Below are 9,651 nucleotides of genomic sequence, written 5' to 3'. Positions count from 1 at the left end.
GTGAAAGGCATGTGGGCACCTTTCGGAGTTGTAATGACAGCACCAATTCCACTTCCTCTGGCGTTGACGGCCCCATCGAACATTAAAGTCCACTTTTCATCTGGATCTGGTCCCTCCTCAACAACTGGCTCTTCGCAGTCTTTCATCTTGAGGAACATGATATCTTCATCTGGAAAATCAAACTTCATCGGCTCGTAATCTTCAATCGGTTGTTGAGCAAGATAGTCTGACAGAATACTCCCCTTGATGGCTTTTTGGGATGTATACTGGATATCATACTCTGTTAGTACCATTTGCCAACGAGCAACCCTTCCGGTGAGAGCTGGCTTCTCGAATATATACTTGACTGGATCCATCTTGGAGATCAGTAAGGTTGTGTGAGTCAGCATGTATTGTCTCAATCGCTTAGCAGCCCATGCAAGTGCACAACATGTCTTCTCAAGCATTGAGTATCTCGACTCGCAATCTGTGAACTTCTTACTCAAGTAGTAGATGGCATGTTCTTTCCTACCTGTCTCGTCGTGTTGACCGAGAACACAACCCATAGAATTGTCAAGTACTGTCAAGTACATAATCAGCGGTCTCCCTGGGACTGGAGGCATAAGGATAGGAGGATTCTGCAAATACTCTTTTATCTTTTCAAAAGCCCTTTGACAATCGTCGTTCCAACTGATAGCCTGATCTTTCCTCAACAATTTGAAAATTGGCTCACACGTGGCTGTTAGGTGAGAGATGAACCTTGCAATGTAGTTCAACCTTCCTAAGAAACCACGGACTTGCTTCTCTGTTCTTGGCTCAGGCATTTCTTGTATTGCTTTCACTTTGTCAGGATCCACCTCAATCCCTTTTCCACTAACAATAAAACCCAGTAGCTTTCCAGATCTCACCCCGAAAGTGCACTTGTTCGGATTAAGCCTCAGCCTGAATTTCCTTAACCGTTCAAACAATTTCTGCAGATTCACCAAATGTTCTTCTTCTGTCTGAGATTTGGCAATCATGTCGTCCACATAAACCTCGATTTCATGATGAATCATATCATGGAATAGAGTCACCATAGCTCGTTGATATGTTGCCCCAGCGTTTTTCAGACCAAACGGCATCACCTTGTAGCAGAAGGTGCCCCACGGGGTTATGAAAGTTGTCTTCTCCATGTCTTCTGGTGCCATCTTGATTTGGTTATAGCCAGAAAAGCCATCCATGAAGGAGAATACCGAGAACTGAGCTGTGTTATCCACCAAAACGTCGATGTGAGGTAATGGGAAATCATCTTTAGGGCTAGCTCTGTTCAGATCCCGGTAGTCGACACACATCCGTACCTTTCCATCCTTCTTAGGTACTGGAACGATGTTTGCGACCCATGGCGGATAATTGGTAACCGCTAGGAACCCTGCATCCAACTGTTTCTGCACTTCTTCCTTTATCTTGACAGCCATCTCTGGTCTTGTTCTTCTGAGCTTCTGCTTGACCGGAGGACAACCTTCTTTGAGAGGCAAGCGGTGTACCACAATGTCTGTGTCAAGCCCTGGCATATCCTGATAAGACCAAGCGAAGACGTCAACATACTCCTGCAACAGTTCAATCAACCCCTTCTTCACATCATCTTCCAAAGCAGCCCCTATCTTGATTTCTTTCTTGACGTCCTCGGTGCCAAGATTAATCACTTCAGTAGACTCTTGATGCGGTTGAATGACCCTTTCCTCCTGTTTTAGCAGCCTGGCAAGTTCTTCAGGGAGTTCACAGTCTTCATCAACCTCTTCTTCAGCTTGGAAGATTGGATTTTCGAAGTCGAAGCGAGCCATAGCAGAACCGTTATCAATAGGATCCGGTGATGTGCATCTGCATGAGTGATGGTATGTGCTTATGAGTGTGAACAGTGAGTGAAAACTAAACAAAGTCATTGCCAAATATTTTTATTCTTTTGAAATTTTGAAAACTGTAAAAATAGAAAGACAGGGAACGAAATATTTGAATGCAAAAGGACGTCCTTTATTTTTGATAAAAAATGCAAGTGTCACATAGATGAGCCCTACAATGAGTCATTACGCCCTGGGCGGAACGTAAGACTTGGACATGCATGAATAAACAAAGAAAAATTACTCCTCTAGAAAAGTGACTTGGACAATTTCCTCGGAAGACCAATTGTTGATGACTTCACCCGGGATCCTCGGACGCACCCAGTTGTCGATGTCGCAATCACTATCCCCATCTCCATCGTGGATTGCAGAAATCTGGCCATATTGGATGACGCCAGCACTGGAGAAAGTAATCGGCCCCTGACGAGTCTGAAGTGCTGAAGTTGTAGAAGTCAGCGCTGGTTGATACCCAATCCCAAACTTGTCATCTTTCATTGGTAACTCCAACAAACGTCCCCAACCGGGAGCAACACCTGAATCCACCAAAGCCTGTGCCTGCTTGAAAGATGAGATAGGGGCACCTGCTTTAAATTCTTCCACCGGAGCTGCATCCTTGATCTGAACCGACTCAAAGGCTTGACAGAGAGTCTCATGAATTTCACCTTCTACTTCTACGTACTTGAAGGTAGACAGGTTACTTACCAGTATGTCCTCCTCACCACAGACGGTGACAATTCTTCCATTGACTGGGAACTTGATCTTCTGATGTAGTGTTGAGGAGACTGCCCCAGCATTGTGGATCCAAGGACGACCCAAAAGGCAACTGTACGAGGGACTGATATCCATCACATAGAATACGGTGTTGAAGGTTTGTGATCCAATATGAATTGGCAATTCTACCTCTCCAAACACCGACCTCTTAGAACCATCGAAGGCTCTCACCATGAGATCGGAAGGTTTCAAGATCAAACCTTCTACTTCCAACCTTGACAGGGCTCTCTTGGGTAGCACATTGAGAGAAGAACCTGTATCCACCAGAACATGAGATAACACGGTGTCTTTGCATTCCATTGAAATATGCAAAGCCTTGTTATGGTTGCGTCCAGCTGGTGTTAAGTCAGAATCAGTAAAGCCCAGCCCATTGCTCGCATGAACATTTGCAATGATCCCTTCTAGCTGGTTTACTGAGATCTCCTGAGGCACGTATGCAGCATTAAGGACCTTCAGAAGTGCCTCCCTGTGTGCCTCTGAACACAACAGAAGTGAGAGAATGGATATCTTAGACGGCGTCTGAATCAACTGATCGACTACCTTGTAATCGCTTTTCTTTATGATTCTCAGAAGCTCGTCCACATCCTTCGCAAAAGTGGGCTCAGAGCCGGCTTGGGGTGCAGAGGTACCCTCATTTACAACTTGCTTGCCCTTGGCTTTCGCCGCAGCATCAACATTATCATCTTGGGTAACCGGTGGTGAGAACAGTCTGCCACTCCTAGTGAATCGCCCGATTCCACCAACATTATCCACTGCGGGACCTCCAACTTCGAGTTCAGACTTTCGACCGTCTTCTACCTTCAAAGGTCGTTCCACCCCATGATCATGTGTGTATACACTCCCCCCATAATGCCACGGAATGGCCCTTTCACTGGCGAAAGGTAAAGGACCAGGGGTTGTGATGGTCATAATAGATCGTCGCACCGGTGGCACTGGTTGTGCTTCTGGCACACTGATCTGATTAGTCGGGTAGAAGATGGTGATAGTAGCGACATCAAAGTCATACTCGGGAACCTCATTCATTGAAACAAAAACATCCGGAATACCGGAATCAAGTTCAGTTACATCACAATCAGGCACATTGTTTGGTATATCATCAACAACATTTGGAAAATTAAATACATCGATGGGCAATACACAATCAGCAGGAACAACATCTGTGAATTCTTCAACATCATCTTCAAACACCTCTTCAACTACCCCTTCAGCAAACTCTTTGACAGACAAGTCTTCAACTTGAAGGGTACCATTGTCAAGCAAGACCTGGATACCCTGTTGCAGTTTCAAGCAACCCTTACCCTGTGTAGCACATTCCGAACAACCTTTCCCACAACCGGGGAAGACATTGGCCTTCAACAAGCATTCCTTAATTTCCAGCAACGGGGTCTTCAGCTTCAACACATCCTTAACAGACTTGGCTTCTTCTTCCAGCATATTAACGTTCGCACCACCATGCTGTGGCATGGGATTGTTGACAACATTAGGAGCCGGTGCAAGGCTGATAGCCTTTGAATCAATAAGGTCCTGAACTACGTGCTTAAAAGCTTTGCAGTTCTCAATATTGTGGCCAGGTGCCCCAGAGTGGAAGCTACACCTAGCGTTGGCATCGTAACCCACCGGAAGTCTACCAACAGGAGGGGCCAGAGTGCGTAGCTGCACCAGTTGTAGCTGTTGAAGATTGGCAAGCAGTTGAGCGCACGACATTGGAAGAGTGTCGAAACGCCGATCCATCATCCTCTGCCTCTGTTGATAGGTGGGTCTGTTACCTGGTTGTTGTTGTTGTTGATACTGAGCCGGTTGACGTTGTGGTTGCTGTGGTCGGTATTGATTCTGTTGATGTTGTGGTTGCTGTTGTTGTAGTGGTGCTGCAGCCGGAATGGTCACAGCCGCAACATACGGTTGCTGACGATAGCTTTGAAAATTATTCCTCCTGTTTTGATATGAAGATGCAGAATTCACACCCCCTTCCCTCTGCTTCTGTCCTCCCATAAATGGCTTCTTTACTCCTGATGAAGATCCACCTCCATTGTAGCTCTTGTAGGTCTTCAGATAATTCTCTACCCTCTCTCCGGTAGCGACCACATCGGCGAAGTTGGAGGCATTGCAACCCACCAGACGCTCCAGATAAGGTCCAGGCAACGTATTCATGAACATGTTGGCCATCTCCTTTTCCAACATGGGAGGTTGAACACGGGAAGCTGTCTCCCTCCAGCGTTGAGCGTATTCCCTGAAGCACTCATTGCTTTTAAGAGACAGGTTCTGGAGTTGAGTTCTGTCTGGGGCCATGTCTGCATTATACTGGTATTGCTTCACAAAAGCCTCTGCCAAATCCCTCCAGCAACGGATATGGGCTCTATCCAATCTCATGTACCATTCCAGGGATGCCCCAGCTAGGCTGTCCTGGAAGAAATACATGAGTAGCTTCTCGTCATCAGAGTACGCAACCATCTTCCGGAAGTAGGCTTGCACGTGGGTCTTCGGGCAAGAGTTGCCATTGTACTTGTCAAAGATTGGGACTTTGAACTTTGGTGGGACCCTCACGCCTGGGACCAATCCCAAGTCAGAAACATCTACCCCCAGAGGGTTTTGTCCTTCTACCGCCTTCAGCCTCTCCTCTAATCTCCTGAACATGGGATCCATGCCATGGCCCATGCCAAAGTCTTCTGGCAGCAAGAACTGATCATCTTGATCATCGTGGATGGGTTGTTGATCAGGATTGTTATGTGGGATCGGGACAGGCCCCGGTCCATTAACCTCTACATTTGGAGGATCAGTCACGACCTCTGGTTGAGTAGTTGCGGGATTTCTTTGTATCATTTGTCTAATCTCTTGCTGTCCCTGCGCTACTCCCTGGACCACGTCCATGAACTGGTTCATGCGGACCCTCATCTCTGCGAGCTCTGCTTGTAGATTCTCCATTGCTCTTTGCTGGTTTCTGCGGGTACCGTATCGGTGAACTCCTGAATCGGCTATCCTGCTGATGGAACACCAAATAATATGAGAACACCGCGGCGACACCTGTTATGCAAGAATATGCAAGAATGAAATGTTAATGCAATGACATGTTTATCACTTCAAAAAGGTATTCTACCCCCTTGATTCCAGTCTCACGAGAAAATCGAGCCATAAACTTCGGAGATCAAGATGCAATAGGGAGAAGGTGTTCATACAGATAAATTCAAAGAGAAAGGTCTTAGCCAATAGTACATCAAAAGAGGATCTCCACAACAAGCCTGTGGATCATCACTACACAACAACAAAGCAATAAGTAAAGGGAGGAACAAGAATCAGGACTCAGCCTCCTGTGTACAAACCATAAGGACTGCTCCTCACTTCAGCCAGTAATGCTATCGTGTCAGGATGATCTGGGAATTCTATCAAACGCCGGATAAGCAGATTTCTTTGGTGAATAACCCCATCCAACTTGTTGATGTGTTCTCTGTAGTAATTCCCATCATCTTCTCCGAATACCTCTTCAAGTCTGGACTTCTTCAAACCTGCCAACACCTTAAGTTCTTCAATCTGTCCTCGAGCCTCATTGAGTTGATCGGTGATGTAACCATTGGTAGAACGGGCACACAGAAGCTCATGGTTCTTCTCTTTCAACAAAGTCTTCAATTTCTCCATCTGGCCAGTCAGTTCGGTCACCATCTCCTCCTCCTTTGCCTTCCGAGAAGTTGAAAATGCATCCCATCGCTCTTGCCACCCAGCTAATTTACCATGAGCATCCATTAATTGTTGCTTGACTCGCTTCAACTCAGAACTGGATGATCCCAAGGCCTTGTCTGTCTTCCTGAAGAAGTCCACCTCCACAGCTAATTTCCTTTCTGCTTCCCCTTGCAATCTGACGGCTTCCCCCTTCTGATATTCTGCCTCATGGAATTGATGCATATAGTCTTGCAACTTCGCACTTAACTCCGAGTTCTCGGTTTGAAGTCCCTCCATGGCATTCTTCAATTTGTCATACTCCTCTCGGCTCACCATTGTTGACCGCGCAGGAGTCGGTGGATACAAAGGTTCTTCTATAGGAAACGGCAGACCCAACTCTTCGACTCTTCCTTGAAGCCACTCTTCATACTGAGGATAAGTCCTACAATCTCCTTTTCCAAGCACAACTCTTCCTCTCTTGATCACCTTGAGCCAGGCCTCAGCTGCCTTACGGGATACAGTCAAATCAGGCGAAGAATGAAAAAACAGTGATTCTTCCACGTCCTTTTCCAAAGGCGGAGTTCTTAAAGCATATCCAAACTGTCTAACTGCTAGAGAAGGATTATAGTTGATTCCTCCTCTTCTTCCTACCAACGGTACATTTGGGAAATTCCCACAACTGTGAATAATATCTGCCCGAAGCAAACTCCTGTCAGACCACCAAGAAATATCTTCAGCCCTCAACCCCATCAATCTCTTCGACCAACTCAACGAGTCCTCGACATCAACGAACGCTCCTGATTTGGGTAGGTGAGAACTGAACCACTTATAAAACAAAGGCGCACAACAATTCAACAATCCTCCTTTTCTATTCTCATTCCTGTGGTGCACCGAATGAAAGAAATCTCCCAACAAGGTCGGCACTGGATTACCCAACACAAAAAGGCGTATTGCGTCTATGTCCACAAATTTTGCAACATTAGGGAACAGGACAATCCCATACACACAAAGAGCCAACACAGCATTGAAACTCCTCTGGTCACCATCTTCAAGCTTCTTCTTTGCCTCTCCCAGTAAGAAACTCAAATGAAAACCGCTGACTCCTCCCTTCTGACACATATTAGCCTTCAAGACTGATTTCCCCAAATATGTGGCCGAAGCAACCATGCTGAGATCGGGTAGAAGCTCAGAACTGTAGAATAACAACTGTGACTTGATAGGAACTCTGAGAAAACTGGAAATCTCCTCCAAAGTAGGGACCAAAATAAAATCCGGGAACGTGAAACACCTCAATGGAGGGTCATAGAACTGCAGCAGTGTGAAGAGAGCATCATGTTGATCTTTGGAGAGAACCGTGACGAAGCTTAGAATCAAACCGTAATCCTTCCGGAATCCTTCTAGAGAATCGTGATCCATTGACTTCATCAGTTGTTGAATAGGCTCCAAACAAACCACTGGAAACTTGTAAGCGACGTGTCTCTTTCTGCCAATATCCATCTCAGGAGAACCAGAAAACCCCGACCGGAATCAAGAAGAAGATGTAAACCCCCCTAGAAATGGATAAACATGTGTTAAATGATATGAATGCAAAATGATATGATGCAATGTAATGACATGGTGATCAGAACTGCTGTATCTGCTTGAACATCTGTCGGGTTGCACTGTCTGAAGAGAAACCCACTGAGGAATATAATATCAAAACTCTGCTCCAGAAAACCGGGTTGGTTGGAGGTTAAGGTTTCCTGAATTTAGCCCGCCCCTCACTGGTAGGTTCTAAGAACAGAAGTTTGTCAATTTCAGCCCTTCAGTCGAGAATAATACGTTTACCACTGAAGGTTTGGCATTATTACGGGATAAAAGACCTCTACTGACTCCCCTCAACAGGACATCCTAAAGCAAGTTCCCAGTCTCGGGGTCCTCGGATTGATCAGCGAGAATGCGCCCACCAGAGCTAACATAATCACGTCTCGGAGGAGAGGCCTCGACTGAGTTCTCGGGAAATGGTCACCAGAGTCGATGATTTCTAAAGGAATATCTGTCGTTATGGAACACCCATAGGACAGAATATATCCAAAAGAAACCTCGTCTGGAATGTGGGTCTCATGAACGACTTAACGTAGCAACATACCACGCAAGCCTCATGACTATCCACTCTAGCACCTATGTGTACACTCAAGCCTGGGTAGTGGGCTTATCTCTCATAGAACAGTCCCAACCCAACAAACAAACAACTCACAGATACAGCAAGCATATGTACATGAATGCAATAAGGTAAAGCAGGTAAATACGGAAAATAAATAACTGTACAAAAGAATAAACACCCAACAAACAAGAAACCTACAAAAGCTAGGAGGGACTCGCTTAGGGAAACTATTGTCCCCAGCAGAGTCGCCAGCTGTCGCAACCCGAAAAAATACGGAGGTGCGAAAAAACAACCGGCGAGAAAGAAAATGACAGAAGAGTCGCCACCGCGCGTTATTTATCCCAAAGGAGGGAAAGGAAACGCTCGAAGTAAACCTAGAGAAAGGAAAGGAAAAGACAAGGTCTCGCAACCAAATCTTGGGTTCGGGAGTCGATTATGCGAAGGGAAGGTATTAGCACCCCTACGCATCCGTAGTACTCTACGGGATCCACTCTTGTTGTTCTTGTCTAAAGGGTGTATGTTTATCTAATGTACTATTTACTAAAAGAAGGGGTCAAAGAAAATGACTCGCACAGATATCGCATCCATTGCATACGTATCTCATCTGAATATGAGAATCAGAGTCTTCGTAGCTCGGCTACCTATGGGTTAAAGAGGAGTGTGCTCGCTAAGACGTCGCGTCTTATGCCTACGTATCTCATCGGGAATGAGAATCAGAGCAAAACGTAGTTCAGCTACACTAACGGGAACAAAAGTCTCGATTGCAACTAGGGCAAGAGAAAGGGAATGTCTCGATCGCAACGAGGGCGAGAGAAAGGATCGCAACAAAGGCGAAAGCAAACAAGGATTAGTTGTTAGTCGTTAGTCAAACTCGGCAAGACATTGCGTCTTGTGCCTACGTATCTCATCTGAACATGAGAATCAGAGTTGCCGTAGTTCGGCTACACGCACGCCAAACAAAACAAGACACCTACACACAAAAAGGTGGCAAACATGGAGCCCGACTGCCAATCACTGGACTTACATCAGCATCCGAACCAAAACACACACAAAAGGGCAAACGTGGAGCCCGACTGCCAATCACTGGACTTACATCAGCATCCGAACCAAAACACACGCACACTGGAACCCGAATGCCACTCGATGGACTTACATCAGCTTCCAAGCACACAACAACCAAACAAGTTAATAGGGAGTCGGGAACTCGAGCCTATAACTGTCAAGCACACACAAAAG

The sequence above is a fragment of the Lathyrus oleraceus genome, chromosome 3 (genome assembly GCF_024323335.1).
Source record: "Lathyrus oleraceus cultivar Zhongwan6 chromosome 3, CAAS_Psat_ZW6_1.0, whole genome shotgun sequence".
Lineage (NCBI taxonomy): Eukaryota > Viridiplantae > Streptophyta > Magnoliopsida > Fabales > Fabaceae > Lathyrus > Lathyrus oleraceus.
The sequence above is the reverse complement of the archived record's forward strand: the minus strand, read 5'-3'. Positions refer to the sequence as shown.